Raw genomic sequence first — 18,723 nt, 5'->3', positions numbered from 1 at the left:
ATTTTTCCAGCTTGTTTAAGAGTGTGAACTTTGCAATTAAACCCAGAAGATAAACATGCTCACAAATAATCACATTTTGTTACCTGGGGGATTTTTCAGGAATAAGTGTACATCGAACTGAATCCAGTGTTTCTTCTTCCCAAATAGCATACCATTACAGCTGATTTATCAATATTGATCTGTAGATCTACATAATTCATAAATATCATACATACCCTAATGAGCTGTTTGAGTGGCTGGCCAGTCAGCATACACAAGTGCTGGAATTGGCACGTTACCAATTGTAGAAGCATCAGTGTCAGTTCGAGTGAGGACACTATCATTGTGAGAGAAGAGGGGGAGGACACTATCATTGTGTGCACATTACACTTAGGGTTAAACAAATTGTGTAAAAAGTGCACCCATGCACATATGTGGTTTAAGTTAATTAAGACAGGTGGCCATTTTTTCTTGCTGCAAGTCCCGTTTAAAGTTGATACCATGGACAAAAAAGACAAGAAATCACATTTGTGGAATTGCAATTTGAGGGAAATCTTCTTTCTTCTGTTCTTATGCATGAGAATCAAAGATTGTTATTTTGAGCTGCAAGCAGTGACATTACTACCTGGGTACATTTCCTAAATGTCAACAAGGGCCCATAATCGAATCATTGAAGATCCTGTGGGTTCCTGATACATTCATAAAAAAGTTTGATGGAGATTCCTACCTCCCTTAAATGAAAACATTAGGCTGTATTTCCCAAGTGTCATAAAGAGGTGTCAATTTAAATGTATAAATCGATTTAACTTGTTGCTTCAAGAATTCTGTTTACTAATACGCGGCAGTTGGTGAGGAGGTGGAAGTGGATCTAGGTCAACTGGCCTAAACCCTGCCCACCTTCTTAGACATGCCTCTTCCTTTCTGCTCTTAACTCTTAGATCAAGGGTGTCTCTGGTCCGGGCACCCGAAGCGAAGAGCAGATGATGAAAAGGCAATTCCTGTTTGGGCCTGTTCGGACACAGGGCCCAAACCCCTGCTCAGACAACAGTTAAGCATGAACCGACATGTGTTTTCTCCCCCTGCCCCCACAGGCAATCCCTGCCGCCATCAGGCAGCGCAAACATTAACTTCTCTGGTGCTGGGGTGAGGACAGGGGTGAGGACAGGTACTCCGTGGCACAGTAAGTTGTGCTCTCTGACCGATTGGTGTCACCCCCTTGCTTACTGTTCCCTGCCCATGCCACTATTTGTTTCATTATTGTACCTTTGCTTTGGCCTACACTCCTTAATTCTAGGTTCTTCAGTTGTTTACTGTACCTGGTGAATTGGGATTCTGCTTTGTATGTTTTGTTCTCTGGTGATTGTTTTTGACCCTGGTTTTGCTCTTGGTTTTAGCATTACCTTGCATTTCCTGCACTATTCCTTGCTGTGTTTTGTGCTTTGTTTTTGGCCCTCTGATTTAAAGGGTCCATTGTTTCTTGTTCTGTGCCGTTTCTCCTCTCTGTTGTTCCTCCCCTTGTGCCTCCTTACTGTCTTAGCCCTAGCCCCCCCACCTGCTTGGGACCCCCATGCCCCACCCCCCCGTACCCTCTATGGTGCTCTATGCCTCAACTATTTTCTCTAACTGCTGTTCTATCAACTATCCTATCCCGCTCACTAAGTCTGGCAGGAAGAAACTCAAAAAGGAAATCCTGGTCTCCAACGCAGGCCTCCCTATCACTGATCCCTAAACCAGTGCTTCCTCCAGACACACTCACACCAACATCCTCTTTGTCGTTCCATCTCCAGGCCTATGGACCCCCCATATGATCTCTGTTCTCTCTCCTTTTTCCATTTTTCCCATTAATGGTGGCACCAGGAAGGAGGCCCTCCTGGCCGCCTTACGTTCCTCTAAGACAATCAGTAATGTCTGCCGAAAAGGCCGATCTTGATCCAGGGCCCTGAGCCAATCTCCTACTTTTTGATAGATGCTTCCCACTACTTATCATGTGTTTCTTCTCCTTCTATCCCTACTTCCCCCTTTCTCTGGCTCCTCTGCCGCCTCCTTCCTCTGCAACCTCTCTTCGGCACCCTCTCCTGCTTTTCTGGCATCCTGTTGCCTTCTTCCACAGCTACCTCTCTGGCACTCTCTTCTTCCTCTCTGTCTACCCTGCCTTCTCTTCCTTCCTTCTCTGCCCATCCTTGGGCACCTCCAACACTTCCACAGGGCACACCTCTGACCTGTACGCCTCCACAGAAGTCCGTCAAAGGTGGCATTGCTACTCTCAACTCTAGCTCTGCTGTCAAACACTCATCTGACATCTGCCGTCTCCTAGAAGAGCATGATTTGGAGGTACTCCGTCTCACAGAGACTTGATTCACGGCAAGCTCGATCACACGTTTTTGACACTCTCCTTCTTGATGGCTACAAAATTCTGTCCGAACCCAGAAATACCTGTCCCAATGGTAGTGTAGCCTTGATTTTCCCAGGGTGGATCCCTGTTTCTGTCATTCCTATGCAGTACTACCCCACCTTTAAATGCCTGGTCTCTCACTTTGGCCACTATCTACAGGCCTCCTGGACAGGTCAACATATTCCTCTCTGAGTGGGCTGACATTTCCTTCTCCCTCCATGTCTCCACCTCTCAAATTCTCTTTCTCAGAGACATGCACTTCCCCCTGTATGCCACCAACCCCTCTTCGGGGCTCTTTTGCTATCTCTGCAACTCTCTCTCTCTCTCTCTCTCTCTCTCTCTCTCTCTCTCTCTCTCTCTCTCTCTCTCTCTCTTTCTCTCTCTCTCTCTCTCTCTCTCTCTCTCTCTCTCTCTCTCTCTTTATTCTTCCCTCTAGCCTGACTCACTCTGCAGGGCACACCCTGGATGTTCATATCTCCTTAGAACTCCACCTCACTAACCCTCTCACCACTCCTTTCTCTTGGAGTGACCTCCTCTTCATCTCCTCCCACCTCATTCTACCCCTCAGGTCAAGCCATTTGCAGCTCTTCCGCCTACGTTCTCTGTCATCAGACCCATCAAGCATGTGTCAGTGGAGGTTTTTGCCACTACTTTCTCTCCCCCGATTACACCTTTGGCTAACTCACTCCCTGACACAGCCCGCTCCAAGCTTCATCGTTCTATCTCTAACACTCTTGATGTCCTTGCCCCTGTCATGAGGATCCGCTTGAAGCCCACTTCCAAGTGCAAAACCTGGTATGATTCTGACCTCGCCAACCTTAAATGCTAGTGTAGGGCGGCTGAGAGGAAGTGGAGGGCACCAGGCACACCCACTGACAAACTGGCCTTCCGACTGCTCCTAAGGCAGTACAGACTCTCTCTCCTCTCTAAGGAGAGTGCCTACATCTGAGCCTGCATCTCTGCAGCATCTAACAACTCGGCCAAACTTAGCAAAATCATCAATGAGCTGGTGAATCCTTCTGCAGTCTCTAGCTCTTCTGTTCCCCCCCAGTCCCTCTGCATGGCCCTGGCTTTTCATTTCACCACTAAAACTCAGGAGATACTCTCCACTCTATCTTCCTCTGCCTCCTCTTCCTCCTCCTCTGACACCCCTGACCTGTCTTCTCCTCCTCCATTCTCCTCCTTTCCCCTGTTCAACCCTGATAATGTTTCTAGACAAGTCCGATCCATGAAAGTCTCATCAAAGCAGGTTCTCCGCTGCTCATCCAGAACCACCAAGGGTCACATCGTCACCCTGACTCCAGCCTTGGCCGATTTCCGCAATCACTCCTTTGCCACTGGAACCTTCCCCTCCCCCCTTATGCACTCCCTTGCACACCAATTCTTAAGAACCCCTCCGCTGATCCTTCTACTCCGGCTAACTACCGTCTAATCTCCATCACTCCTTTCCTGTGCAAACTCCTGAAAAAACTGGCCATCATCCAGCTTAGTCTGCATACTGAATCTGTTGCTTGTCTCCACAACCACCAGTCTGGCTTCAGAGGTTCCAGAAGCTCAGAAACTGCTCTCCTGGACACCTATGAAGTTTTGCTCTCTAATCTTGACTCTAATCTTCCTTCTGTCCTCATTCTCCTCGATCTATCCTCTGCTTTTGACATGGTCAACCATGCCATCCTGCTCAATCACCTATGTGACAACCTGGGTATCACTGGTCAGGCCCTGTCCTGGTTAACCTCCTTTCTCACTGGCTGACCCTCCAGGCGTCTAACCTTTCTCCTTGGCTATTCAACCACTACCTGGCACCTCTGCCCCAAAGCATTGCAACAATATTTTCCATCTTTCAGTCTTATGCGGATGACACCCACCTCTCCTTCAGGCTCAACTCAGCCACCTCTGCTCCTTCTCTCATACCAGACTTTCTGGCCGCAATTCCGGAATGGCATGCTGCCAATGATCTCTGCCTTAATGCCAGTGTATTGCGACTATGTGGCCCTAGGGGAAGAACACAAACACTTATGTCTCCCCATTGTCCTTCTCGCAATAATGAGTAATTGGATTAGCAGAGGAACATACGTACATCATACGTACATCATATTCAGTTATAAAAACGGTGCATTATAGGCCTTTTATTCATAGCAAATAACTATATAATGAACAAATAGAACATCAATGCATACAAACAAATACACATATATATATATATATACTACAAAAAACGTTGTTAAGGGGACGTTATGGTTAAGTTGCCCCCCCCAAAAACCTGTAAAATTCACTACAAAAAAAAACTTTGTTGAGGGGACATTATGGTTAAGTTGACCTACCAAAAACCTGTGCACTTCACTAAAAAAAATGTTCAACCTCCCCATTATGGTTCAAATTAAAACCGAAAAACCCCTGAAATTCGCCAGTTATGGTAAACTAAGCCCCCATACCTGCCACCACCACTGTGCACTGCTAACACTAACACCCAGAACATGAAAGATGGCATCACAAATGTCATTGATGACATCACTGATGACATCACATGTTTAACCCCTTTGTTTTGTTTCCTGCCATATATTACATGGACGCGGTAGCGTCCATGTAGTTATGGTTAAGTTGGTGTTTCCATAGGAAGAGCACTTTTTGGGTGGCTTATAACTTCGTTCCCTCTGGATGAATCCTCACCAAACTTTGCAAAAACAGTATATGGCCCACTCTGAATTTATTTGCAAAGTATGGAGAGGTTTGGTCCAGGGTGGGCAAAGTTATAGGGGGGTCCCAAAACGTTTGTTTTTTCCTATAGACATAATGGGAAAAAACTTTGCGCACGGCTACAGCCCGAACCGCTGGACGGATTTACACCAAATTTGTGGCCGGAGTGGCGGCTTGGTCGAGAAAGCGTGCTTTTGTAAATTTGGTGTAAATCCGTCCAGTAGTTTTTTTTTAAAAATGACCAAAATGTAAGGCAAAAAAATGAGTGATATCTGTGTTCGCTTCGCAGAAGGACTTCCCTGTTCGCTCCGCGGACAGCACCCCGATTGGCCCATGGGCTTGCATCATGTCCACGAACATGCAACGTGTTTGCTGATTGGGCGGCGTGGGGCGTGATGCGCGTCAGATTTTCTGTTGCGCCCGCCATCTTGTATTCGCTGTCGACCGCGTACAGCGCGGTGAAACTTGGATTAAAAATTGTATTTAGTGGGGTGTGTTGGTGTGTAAGAGTGTTTGGGGAGGGTGGGGGAGTATGAGATAGGTTCAATGTTTTGTTTTTTTATGTGCTATACACTTTTGTTGTGTTCGATTTGTCCACGGAGAACACGGCTGTTCTGACATTTTGTAAATAAACTAAATGGTGGGGTGTTCAGAGGACGGAGTATGTGTCCTTTTTGTTCGCAAGGAAGGTAAAATTGAGCTAAAAACACTCGTGGTGTATTTAAATGTTCGTAAATATACAAACTGGGGGTGTCCTGAGGACGCTGTCCGTATTGTAATCTGTCAAGTTGAATGTGTTGAAAATGAAAGAGCTGGGAAACAAAATGTTTTCATTGTGGAACAAGGACATGCCAACATCTCTTAAAAAGGCACAACCAGCCTTATTCACATTGCATCTCGCTTTCTCCATTTGTGGACCAAAAGCAGAAGAACACAGCCATTTTTGTCTTTGTGCAATACGGGAAAAAAGTATTTGACAATTTGGAAACATGTGCATGAGCTTCGCAAGTCCTTCCTTCATTGAAATTGCAAAGAAATTCCAGAGACATGGCCTAAACTGTTTCCTCCGCAATGAATGATAAGTATATCTGGAGGACGTTCTGTCAGTAAAGTAACACAGAGAGGTACCAAGTCCTGCCACCTCATGCCATGCACGCCATGCCAGTGCACTTCCACATGAGGATATCCAAGATCTGCAGATAAACTGCAGCTTTCTGGAGTTCTGGAGCACCTTCAACCAAAGTATCCATGAGTCTCCCAAAATCCAGATAATCTGTTTGCGAGCATGCAAAGCCATGACTGTGTGGTCTCCTGTCAGGGAGAAGACGGTCTTACTAAATCTCGCCGTTAAGAACACACCCACTGAACTTTATTGACCAATCCCTAGGTTCGCTCATTTTCATTTGCATGCGTCTCCACACCAGAATTCCCGTTGGTGATATGCGCTGGCTGCAAACTACCGCCATGTCTGCGGACATGTATAGGATCAGAGCGTGACGACGGTACATTAAAGTATTATTCACCTTTTTCCCCTTTAAGGTGGGCTCTGAAAAGAGAATTTTTTTTATTTTTGGGCAGATACCTTACAGACATCTGTTATTTTGTTTATTTTTTTGTATTTTTTGTCCTTACTTTACTCATACAACCATTACAGTACATTCTATAAAGCAAGCCTTATGTTCCAAAAGAACATCACATTTCCCAAAGAAGATAGCGCAACACCATCTGCTTCAAAATAATCCGCATTACTTGGAACAATGTTTTCGTGGCTGCAGAAAAACATACCAGCGCGTAACATAAATGCACGCATGCCGCGATTAATGATGCACCTCCCAATACTTTGATCTGGACAGAAAAAATAATTGTTGTCCCATTCTACTCTAGGGAGTAAACCAGAAAAAATAACTTTCGCAGTTGGAAAGATGTTCATGAGTGCTTCAACCAACTGTCACAAATCTGCCAACAAAGTACGTGCAGCCCAAATGGCAAGCACTGTAGTGCAAAATTACCACATGAGGAGAGGTCATCGTACGTATGTGTCTGCAAACTTGCAGAATTGCCTCAACACTGGCATCAGCGTTAGTGTTCCACACCACCTCCACTCCTCTCACATCAAAATGGTTTGCCACATGCCTACTCTCTGCATAATGTTGTAAGCCATGGACAAAAATGTCTCCAAACACCAAAAACCCTCTCCACCTTCGCCATCTTCAGTGTACGCACCGTCTTTGGACACAAAAGAGTAATATGAACATCTCATTGGCTGATGCCTACAGTCCCCTTTCCATGCAGGATTTGCTGTAGAAACCCGTATATGACACGCCCTACCCGCGGACAAGCGTTGCCTACGTGCGGCACGCAACTCTTACCCAGTCCTTTCTCTCTTTCCACAACGGTAGCAAATCGAGTCCCTCATTGGACACAACTAAGAAGTCACACAACCATCCACCAATCAGATTGAAAATCGCTAAATGTAACTCTGTCATCAACATAGCGCACTTCAAAATTACTGTCGAAAATTCTGAATGGAAGTCGCATATCATTGCAAAGCACATACTTCAGAAGCTACTGTGCAAGTGTTGCGAATTTCTACATACAGCTCCATGCAAGCGCCCATGCATGAGTATAGAGTACAGGTATTTATATTTCAATCGGAGAACATGTGCAACCTTTATGATTTAATGTAAAACAAATTAATGCTTCTAAATGTGCATAGACAATACATACCATCGCTCCCCCTTTTAAGTGCAAGATGTCCGATTTATCATTGACAAACCGCACAACTTCTTACTGTCTTCCGCATAACCTATACAAACGTTGCAAGGATGCCTATTTAGGGCGAAACTCGATTTTGTATTAGAAAATGTCGGAGTTGTATACTGTGTACGACCTACAGTAATGCTACTTACAATGCAATCGTATGACAAAAGTAAGCGCTCCCGATTGCTGTGGTGACATCTCCCTCTGAGGGTCTCCTGATTTTTCGGCATTGTGCTTTTAAATTGCAAGTAGACATTTCTTTCCCATCAACTACTATGCCCTATCGCTTACCTCCTCTCTCCTATTGATAGTACACCTTGTAAAAAACAAGGCATTTTCATAACCTTAAAAATGTTAGCAATTTTGAAGGACTTGCAAGTAACATATTGCAAATACCATACAAAACCTGCACAGAGTGAAGTGAAATGCGCACATGCACTGGGTTCAAACATGAAAGGAGAATGCTCTGACGAACAATGCACAATTAATGTGTGCAATATCAGCACTGCTGTAAACACACAAAGTAATTCATTTTGTTTTTTTGAATCGCAGTGAAGACTACTCTCCTGAGAATCAACAGCATCTACACTGCAGATGACAAATCCGAAGAAACCTGGTCATTTTGAAAAAAAAGTAAGTACAGTACTACCTTTATATTGTAACTACTCCTCAAAGAGGCTACATGGGTTATTTGTTTAATTTGGGCACCAAAGCAAACATTGATTTTTGAACCATTCTACCTACAAATATACATTTATTAAACAAAGAATAACAGGCAGAATGGCTCACAAATCCATGTGTTTTTGGAACTCAAATAACATATGTAATCCTTAGAAGGTTAGATTTAGAAAAGTAGTTGCTATTGCAAGTTTATGGCATTTCTTTTATTTAATAATGGTTCTCATCACCACTAGCCCACTTTGTAGTCTCATCTGAAGCACATTGAGCTAGTATACAAACAGTGAAATAGCCTTACCAAATCATTGCAAGAGTCCAATGCACATTCACACACCATAACAAAGAGCTTCCCCATCAGACTCATACACACATGCACACAGCACACATACATTATACAACAGACCAAAGTATGCCTTCTTTTTTTCAACAGACACCAAAGAATGCCTACCAAAAAGCAACTCCGTAGAAAGGAACGCAGAAGTAGAACAAATAAAAATAAAACTGCCCAATCTAAGCATCCATCTGTTGTACAGTTTGTAGAGAATGTTGGAAGAAACCAGCTAATGCAGTCGGTTAGCAAAACAAAAGAAGCTTCAACTACCGAAACTTTACGTCCTCCATCAAAATGTGTCATAAAACACAAAAATGTTGGCAGAAAATTGGCTACCAATACAGCTAACAATGCTCCTACTAATCCTGATAGTGTAACAATAACCCATAGTAAAAAAGTATTTTATCAAAAATGTTTCATCACAGAGTCCTTCAGAATCTACTAAGAAGAGGACCGAAATCATCCTCACCCCTTAAAACCTACCGTAGAAAGTGAATCCTACAGCTCTCATGGACAGTGCAATCCTTCTGAAAAGGAAGTTGTTCATATTAGTGTTAAATAGGATGAAAGCACTAACAAAACTAAGTATCAAACTACAAAAGAACTCAGCAATAAACGGAATGTGAACAAAAATAATGATTTTAATGTTTGTGGTGGTGAATGGAGTCACACAACAACCATCGAACCATATTTTAATGAAGAAGCATACACACAAAATCAAACAAACACAATTGCCATCCATAGCAGTGGACGAGGTTATGAGAAAATCAATACTACCATCATGGAACAAGAAACACTGCTTACAAAAGTATCCTCTGTAAACTCAGAATTACCTCTCGATTCAGCAGAATTACACTGGTCGTGCACATCAATGTGTGCCATTCCAAACAAAGCGTTCAAATCTTTATGTCAGTTCCTCAATCAGTATGTAAAAGGTAAAGACAAAAGTAAAATGAAAGTGCTGTAAAATATGAATATTTGTCCAGAGCGCTAATACACAGGACTACAAGGACATTCATTAGCCTGCATTTCTGGGCCTATTTGCAAAAGCACCTTCCATGATATCAAAAGGACATTAATACATCATTCAAGTGTAAGAAATCTAGTGTATAAAATATACTATGCAAAAACTCCAGCTTCAGAATTAGGCAATTTAAATAATACTCTTCTGCATGGTACACCCAAATACTTACAAGAAGAAATTGACGGTATTCAGAGAAAGTATTTTGGAAGTGAAGGCACATACAAAATGCAATAGTTTTAGAACATAGTAGCAACAAATCTGCACATAGCAACCTTCTATTACACACATACAGAAAAGAAATAGTAAAATTTAAAAGGTCATCGGCTGAAGTACCAAACCATGTGTGTGTGTGTTGCCGCAGAACCTTTTACAAAAGGAACACAAAAAAGTAGACATAGCATACAAAATAGAAGACAATGAAGACTCCAAATGGTTTGAATTAGCTCTCTACCTTTTAGCAGAAAACAAATATGAACTAACTGAATGCCTAATATGTTGCAGTTACTGTACTACGAAATTAGACAACAACCACACTCCTTCACGTGCTATTACAAATAATTTGGAATTGTTCACACTACCAAAAATCCTGCAACAACTCAAATTTGTATGAGAGCATAATAATTCAAACAGTTCACCCATTTCAAGCAATTATACGCCTTCATCCAAAAACAGCAAAATTACCTTCCTCTGAATTGGTGAAAGGCATTTGTGGCAAAGTAGTTTATTTGCCATTAGATCTAACAGAAAATGTACACACTCTAGGAGTACAACGATCAATAGAGCATTCTTTAATAGTCTTGGTAAATGGTGTACCAACAAAGAACAAGAAAATTTGGCAACAGCTGCTAGACTTACATAAAGTTAGACAAGCATTGCAATATCTAAAAGACAATAGCAAGTACTGCAAGGAAATAAATATTGATAAAAGCTTAAGGGAAACAAATGAAATAATTGAAGAGCCATCAGAAACTGGACAATTCAAACTTCTGGATCCTGCTACAGTATCCACTCTTTTAACCATTACACAATTTGTCCATTGCATTCCAATGAAAGCATAAATGACGCACTAGAAACTTACCAAATGCGACAAACCAAAGGTTCACCAATGAGTATATGGGAAAAAAGTATAGAAGCGCGTACTTTTCCACTGCTATTTCCTACTGGCAAAGGTGGAAGATACAATGATAGACCCACTCAGATTGGAGCATCAGAATACCGCTCTTTACGAATGTATTCACAAGATCCCAGATTTAGACAAAATGTGGAATACATATTCCACCTACTCTATGAAAGTGAATTAGCAACACTACGTTACGCAGTTGTACACATTTTGAAATCTGGAACCCACTTTCAAAATATGTCAGCTACGCAGTTAATAAAAAAAAGTACAGGAAAAAAATGAGGTTTTACAAGCAAGTATAAAAAAATTTGTTTGCAAACATGCGTGGTACAAAAGAATACTGGTTCCGATGGCACAGAGACGTGCGTTGTATGATCAGAAACCTTGGACCACCGACTTGGTTTGTTGCGCTAAGTTGTGCAGAATATGCATGGGAAGATTTACATGAGTTCATACGCATAGCAAACAGCAACAAAAACAACATAAATATATTAACGCATGGAGAACTTTGCTCTCTAGATCCAGTTAATGTGTCAAGATATTTCCATCATTGTTTCATTGCCATGCTACACTTTATTTGCAATAAAACTGTTCCTCGAGTTGGAGAAGTGCAACACTTCTTTTGGAGAAAAGAATATCAAGCAAGAGTAGCACCACATATTCACATGCTTTTTATGGATCAAAGGTGCACCTGAATTTGGTCACAACAGTGATGGCACTGTTTTGCAGTTCATCCAAAAATATGTCACTTGTGAAATCCCTTCACAACAGACACATAGTGACCTGCATAGACAGATTTTACAGTTTCAAAGACAGAAATGTGGCAAATATTGTTGTCACAAATACAAAAGCAAAGGGATATACTACACCAAATGCCCCGTTGGTTTCCCTAGACCAGTTACAGAAACAGGTCAAGTGAACAACTTCATGTCTTCAGTTCGACATAGTGTTAAAGGTAAATCAATTAAGAACACATATTACATAACAAGAGCAGAAGAATCAAAATATATCAATGATTACAATACAATCATTGCCCTCTTATTGAATGCAAACATAGATGTGCAGTACATTGCAGACAATTCCACTGCAGTTGCACAATATGTTACAGCCTACTTAAGAAACGCAGAAAAAACAGAGCTTCAAGACCCCTGGAATTACTTATCATCAGACAAAACACTATCTCAGAAATTGTACTGCCTAGGCATAAAAATGCTCTCTCATAGAGAATGTGGCACCTATGAAGCAGCAGATCGTTTAACCGGCACTGCTTTGTATGGAAAATCAGACAACATAGTATGGCTAAGTCTTCGTCCCGCTAAATGTAGAAAAAGAGTTCTGAAATCAAATGAGGACATAGAAACAATTGCCAGAAATGATCCCAACAGGAAAGACATTTTAAAAAACAATTTACTGGACACATACTATCCGAACAGGAGTAGCACTTTGGAAAGCATGTGTCTATACCACATAGCTCAAAACTTTGCATACAAAAATAATATAAAACCAGATGAAAGCAAAGGTAGATATAGAGTGACAGATTGTGAAGGCAGCTGAGTGAAACTTACCAAACAAATTAATTAATCAAGTCAAATTGTCATTAACAGAAAGAACTATATTACATATCTCTGCTACAACTTTTTAAACCATGGAGAAAAAAAGAAGAGCTACTAGATAACTATGACTGCTATGAAGATGCTTTCAAAGCAAATGAAAGCGCTATCACTGATGTGAACGTTACGCAGTACAAAACAATGTTGCACAATGAACAGCAACACAAAGAAGAACTTCAGGCCTAACTAGATAAGGACAATTGCGACAGTTGTTAACCTTCTGTAACAGGAAGCCAAGAACCACTAGGACAGCCACTAATAGCAAATGAGGCAGAATTAGCTATGACAGAAGTGGAAAACACCATGTGTCACTATGAAGAAGATATAGAAAATCTAACTGTACTACAATCAAAACTTAACAAAGATCAGCGCACCATTTTTGAAGAAGTAACAAAACAAATGCACATGGTGTACAACACGAAAATAAAGAATGTACCTGCCAAAATTACAAACCTGTACTGCTGTACGTCAGTGGTGAAGCTGGGCCAGGAAAAACATTCTTAATCAAAATCATCAGCAAGTTCCTTCAACAATTCACAAACAACAAACTGTCAGCTGTTGTAACTGCCCCCACAGGTTTATCTGCCTACAACATAGGCGGTGTCACTTTACACCGATTACCACTCCTTCCAGTAGAACACCAAAACAAATTAGACTATTACAAACTGTCTGCAGAGGCTGCAATGGAACTACGCAGAGTATTAAAACAAATGAAAATGCTACTAATAGATGAAGTGAGCATGGTCTCCAACCTAATGTTGGCTTTGATTCACCTCAGATTTCAAGAAGTACTTAAATCAAACTACGAAGAACTCTTGGCAGAGAAACACATTATCGTTTTTGGAGATCTTCTACAATTGACACCAGTGAAAGGTGAACCTATTTTTAAAACCTTAGGACACAAACTCTGCCGTAAAACTGTTGGCAGCATAGGAAATGTCAACCTTTGGCAACATTTCCAATACACAGAATTAACAGAAAACATGCGGCAATCTGCAGATTTCCCTTACGCTAACGTTTTAAAAAGTATTAGAGTTGGTGTACTATCTCAAGAAGCTCAAGCAATATTGAAAAACCAGCACATTCATGCACTTTATGGCGATAAGGTATGTGCTACTGATGTTATGGAACAATAAGCGCACAGAAATGTCAATTGTATTACCTTAATGCCAACTCTTGCAAGCTGTTTCAAATTCAATGAAACAATGTTAAAAAAAAGAAATGCAACTAATAATGGAAATTTGTGCCACAGACAAATTAGACGTACATGGTTTGACACTACCCATGTGTGTGCAAGCCACAACAAGACTAAATTCCTTAGTAAATTCAATCTCCAACACAGCTGGGTTGGAAAAAATATCAAAATTATCCTTAAATTGTAGAGTAATGTTTAAACGTAACCTTGACGTGGAGCAAGGGCTAGTTAATGGGGCACTGGGTACAGTTGTTGGCTTTCATATATACCCATGTGACACCAATATTCAGTTTGTCAATATTCACTTTGACAAACTTTCAGAGGTGAAAAGGATAGGGCGGTCAACTGCTCGATTCCTTCTCTTCAAAGACATGCATGTACGTAGAGAACAATTTTCTCTAACTCTTGCATATGCAGTCCCCATTCATAAATTCCAAGGTCTTTCCCTAGACAAAGCATTGATAGATATAGGAAACACAGTATTTAAAGAAGGCATGAGCTACCTAGCACTATCACGCTTACGTACACTTGACGGTCTATTTCTAATGAACTTTGAGGCAAGTAAACTGAACGCTGATATTCCTTGCATTTTAGAATACAATAGACTGCGTTCACTGTACACCCCCCATCTGAAACCATATCCTGTTCCAGAAAAAGTAAAACGTGGTAAAAGAAAGCTAATTCAAACAGAAATAAAACAGAATCTGACAGCAAATCCTTCAAAGAAAACTAAAGAAGCTAAAACGTCATCAATTACCACAAGCAAAGAAGAACCTATTAGGGAAAGTGAAACAGGTACTTCTTCAAAGAAGGAACAGAGAAAAACACTCATAGACAGAACTAGCTGTTCCATTCAAATTTTCAAATGAAACTGGTTTAAGTTGCTATGCAAATGTAGCAATGAATATTCTATTTCAATTGCCAGCAATTGTTAACAATATTTACTTACACAGTACAGACCAATTGTGTTTGCAAATGTTACTTCATAGAAACGCAACAAACAATCCTGACAACACGTACAGTGTTCACGGAATAAGACAAGAATTGGACTACTGTGCTGCAATGGTGAGATTCACTATAAACTAACATGAAGATCCACAAGAATTTCTAATGTACCTACTACAAGTACTGGAAAACAAAAACATACCTATAAATGAAATCTTCCAGATTTCATACATGTGGAAACATACATGCACTCTCTGTAACAATGTGATACAGGAGAAAATCCCAAATGAGCGACTTGTGTATGTATCCATACGTAATTGTAAATCCATTCCTTTTCAGCAACTTGTACAGAATGCAAACCACGGCAGATTATGTGCTATGTGTAATTCAGATAATCGCTTCACCTTACTGTTACAAACACATAGTAACTACATAATACTTATGCTTCTACGTTACAATGCAGATGGTAACAAAAACAACTGCAAGCTGACTGGATTCACACATGGTCAAGTGTCACTTGGAAAGAAACCCTTTACAACAGTAGGTATAATCTACCACACAGGAGCTACAACCAATGCAGGTCATCACACTGCATACATTAAAAAAGAAATGTGGATGGTTTGAATGTAATGATAGCACCATTACTCTAAAGTAGAGATTGCCAGCTAATCTTACAAATGCGTATTTAATCTTCTTAAAGCCAAAATGTAATAAACTTATGTGTACTTCAACATTAACACAAATTCAAGTAAAAGACTATAAAGAGTTAGAATACGCCAGCAGGTATCTAACTGTTTTTTAAAAATCTGCAACAAGCCAACAGACATAACATTAATTAGAAACAACAAGGAAACACTCAAAGAAACCAAAGAAATAGTTTGTAGCATAGCAAAGAAAGGTTTTTTTTAGTCCGACAAGGATTTTTTTTTTCCCCTAGACCCAAGGATTTCAAAAACAAACACAGAAACTGGGCAAAATGCACAGTACACTGGTTTGTAAACTAAATATGAGGGGAAAAAAGCTAAAATGTCTATTGTACAATGTAACAAGTCTTCATAAAATACAAACACTAACATGCTCTTTTCTTTTATCACAGAAATTAAAAAAGGATATTTCCGCCAAGTACTAAAGTCATGTAAGAAATATATGGATTCTCAACAAAGTAAACAGTAAGTATAATTGCACTCATGACATACATATTCGAATCTACATGTCTAAAATATGGCAGTAATATGGTAAAGTGGCTGTAGGCAGGGCCTAGTGTCTTGGATGTATAACCTACCACCTACACCCTGCGGCCAAGCAACCAAGACTATAGGTCCTACCCACAACCATCGCAGCATATCAAAACCATGGTGCTTATAATTTTACTACTTATAACTTTACTCTTGGGTGCATGGTCTGCAGCCATGCACCTAAGACTAAGTCATGCACACAACCACTGCACCACAGCACACCCATGCTGATTTATAACCTCACTGCTTATGACTTCAGTCTTGGGTGCATAGCCTTTGGCCATGCACCCAAGACTCTCGGTCCTGGCCATAACCACCTCAGCATATTGCACCCACTGTATCTTCTAACTTCACTACATATAAATTTGGGTTTGGGTGAATGGCCACGCACCCAAGACACTAGGCCCTCCCCACAACCACCTGAATGATGTTTGATACTACGGGTGTACCTATAGCTGTAATATGCTGCAGTAGTTGTGGCCAGAGGCTAGAGTCTTGAGTGTAAGGCCATAGATTTTTCAATGTATGCGTGTGCAGTATATAAAACCCATAGTGGCTTATAACTCCAGTGTTTAAAACTTTGTTCTTGGGTGCATGGCCTTTGGGCATGCACCAAAGACTCTACATCCTGGCCACAATGACCACAGCATATCACACCCATTGTGGCCTCTAACTACACTACATACACATGTGGTCTTGGGTGCATGTCCTTTGGCCATGCAACCAAGACTGCAGGCCCTCACCACAACCACCTGAGTGATGTTCGATACTACGGGTGTACCTATAGCTGTGATATGCTGCAGTGGTTGTGGCCGGTCCTAGAGTCTTAGGTGTATCTCCATAGGTATTTCAATGTATGGGTGTGCAGTGGCTTATAACTCGAGTGCTTTTAACTTTGTTCTTGGGTGCATCGCCTTCGGCCATGCACCCAAGACTCTACACACTCCCAACAACCATCTGATCAATAAGCAATAATACATGTGTATCCATTGCTGTGACATGCTGCGGTGGTTGTGGCCACGGCCTAGAGTCTTGGAAGTATGGCCTACGGCCTACGGCCATGCACCCAACACTCTAGGCTCTGGCCACAACCACCACAGCATGTGACACCCATGGCGGCATATAAATCAATAGCACACCCAACTAACTACGGCATGTACTCAATTTCAATGTTCGCTACCACCACGGGTGTCCTTAGAACATTTTCAAGTTGCCTGCGCACAGCACGGACTGAAGTACTATCCTTATGAGACCCCTCATTTTCTGTACTTACAAACATCCCGAACAAGGCGCGCATAAGGAATCCATCATTAACACCTACCACCTGAACAAGTACAGTATTTCACCCATCTCTTACTCTCTGGACCTCCCGAAGCACACTGATACACCAAAACAGTTTCCGAAATAGCATTTTGCCTCTGGTCGCCACCGCGCTGTCGGTGGATCAAAGATGTCTGGCGCATCCAAACAATCTGACGCAGAACACGGCTCACTGCAGCCAATCGGCAGAGATGTTGCATGTCCGCGGTCATGACGCCAGCCCCTTAGCCAATCGGTATCTTGTCCGCAGAGCGAACAGGGAGTGTGACCACGAAGCGGACATAGATATCACAAATTTTTTTAGACCTACTTTTTGGTCGTTTTAAAGAAAACTACTGCACAGATTGTCACCAAATTTACAAAAGCACTCTTTCGGGACCAAGCCCCTACCGCAAATTTGGTGAAAATCCGTCCAGCGGTTTTGCCTCTAGGCGTGCGCAACGTTTTTCCCCCATTCACTCTATGGAAAAAAAAGACGTTTTGGGACCCCCCCCTATAACTTTTCCCCCACTGGACCAAACATCACCAAACTTCGAAGTTATAAGCCACCCAAAAAGTGCTCTTCCTATGGAAACAGCAACTTAACCATAACTACACAGCCACTACAAAAAAAACTTTGTTGAGGGGACGTTATGGTTAAGTTGCCCTAACAAAAACCTGTACACTTCACTAAAAAAACATTCCCCTCCCCTTTATGCTTCAAATTAAAACCAAAAAAACCCTGAAATTTGCCAGTTATGGTAAACTAAGCCCCCAACCCTGCCACCACCCCTGTGCACTGCTACCACTAACACCCAGACCATGAAATAAGTCATCTCAAATGTCAATGCTGACATCAATGACAACATCACTTGTTTAGCCCTTTCTTTTCCTTCCCTGCCATACATATATATGTACAATCAGTGACAAGATTTCACTAAAGGAATGTTATACTTCACAGTGCAAACAAACACCACTGCACATTCCCCCATTATAGTAAGCTAAGCAACCATAACTCGCACCATCTACGTGCATTGCTAAGACTAACACCCAGGACATCAAAGATGATATCACAAATATCATTGTTGACAATGTTCCCTTAACAAAGTTTTTTTTGTAGGGAAGTGGGTAGGTTTTTAGAAGGTAGAAGGTAAGCATGAAAGTGTGGCAATGAAGTTGGTGAGCAGAATATACACTGAAGTCATGTGGTTTTGAGAGATATGTAGTATAATCTACGTACTTGACATACATTTAACATGGAACATACAGAACCCCCTCCCTATTGATATTGAAAAGGTACGGACTGAGCGCCTGTTTGCGGACGGGGTTGGACAGGATCAACATTACCAAAAGAGGCGGGGGGTAGTAGAAAACGTACTATTGTCTTACACAAAAATTGTGCAACGTAGAAGAAGGACATAAAGATATTATAAGTAGTAATAAGTAAATATGGAAACCTGA

This window comes from Ambystoma mexicanum, chromosome 12 (assembly GCF_040938575.1).
Source record: "Ambystoma mexicanum isolate Mex_15411 chromosome 12, UKY_AmexF1_1, whole genome shotgun sequence".
NCBI classification, from domain to species: Eukaryota; Metazoa; Chordata; class Amphibia; order Caudata; family Ambystomatidae; genus Ambystoma; species Ambystoma mexicanum.
Note: the sequence above shows the minus strand (reverse complement) of the source record.